This window comes from Borostomias antarcticus (genome assembly GCF_949987555.1).
Source record: "Borostomias antarcticus genome assembly, chromosome: 37".
NCBI classification, from domain to species: domain Eukaryota; kingdom Metazoa; phylum Chordata; class Actinopteri; order Stomiiformes; family Stomiidae; genus Borostomias; species Borostomias antarcticus.
The window spans coordinates 179295-180504 of NC_140270.1; positions in this window are offsets into that span (position 1 = coordinate 179295).

A 1210-nucleotide genomic window follows, 5' to 3' on the forward strand; every position below is an offset into this window, starting at 1 on the left:
CTTTAACCAGTCTGCAAGCGGAAGTTCGAGCAGAGAGGGAAGTTCAGAGTGGAAACTTGAGCAAAACGAACTGAGCTGTCAACTTCGATTAGAATCTGGTCGGAGGAGGAGGGGGTCCGGACCGGAGAGATGGACACCCACGTCAAAGAGGGACAACTATACGTGCAACACCAGAAGTTTGGCAAGGTAGGAAAGTGTCCTAGTTGTTGAAGTTTTAATAGTGTCTCAAATTGAAGTTGGCTGGTAAAGACCCCACGAGAAAGAGTAAATGTTACCGGAAAACTGACGTTAACCGTGGAGAATGCCCGGTGGTACGCGGGCCAGGACTGTGTCCTTATGGATACTGCGCATAATATAATAATAACATAATATTGATACAATTAACCCGCTTTAAAACGCCATCCAACATCCTGTGACATTTTGCTCGTATCGTTGCACACACACACACACACACACACACACACACACACACACACACACACACACACACACACATAGTATATTTTTATACTGTATTATACTGTATTACATCAATACATTTGTATTACTCTCATGTAGTAATCAATTTACTAAGAATAATGAATAAACTTCACTTTAGGTAGAACTTTGTTAACTTAAGTAGTTTAACATCTAGATGACAACATATGTCCTGTCCTGAGTCAACATTCACACACACACACACACACACGCACACACACACGCACACGCACACGCACGCACGCACACACACACACACACACACACACACACACACACACACACACACACACACAGACCTCTGGTTCTGGCCCTAGCTATCAGATGAGGAAGTTGAAGGGGGAAAGTAGGATTTGACGGTTGCGGTTTTGTGCAGACATGAAGGTTTAATTAGTTCGGTCTGGCTACACGGATGACTGTATCAGATCCCACTGGTGTCAGACGCTTATCAGTTAGTGTGTAGGAGATTTATAAGGCGTTAGGAAATGCAAACTAGTTGCGTTTGTGTGTGCGGCAACGTGTGTGTGTGCTATGCCATTCTACACAGTATCTCTGTGTGTGCTAGGATGTTGCAGGGCCAGGCCTTGGGCTGTCTCACACGCACAGGCCTCAGGGTCGTGTGTGTGTGTGTGTGTGTGTGGTCTTTGTAAGAGCGTCTTTGTGTCTGTGCTATGCATCCACCCTGTCGATGGTCACATGATACAGGACACACACACACACACACACACACACA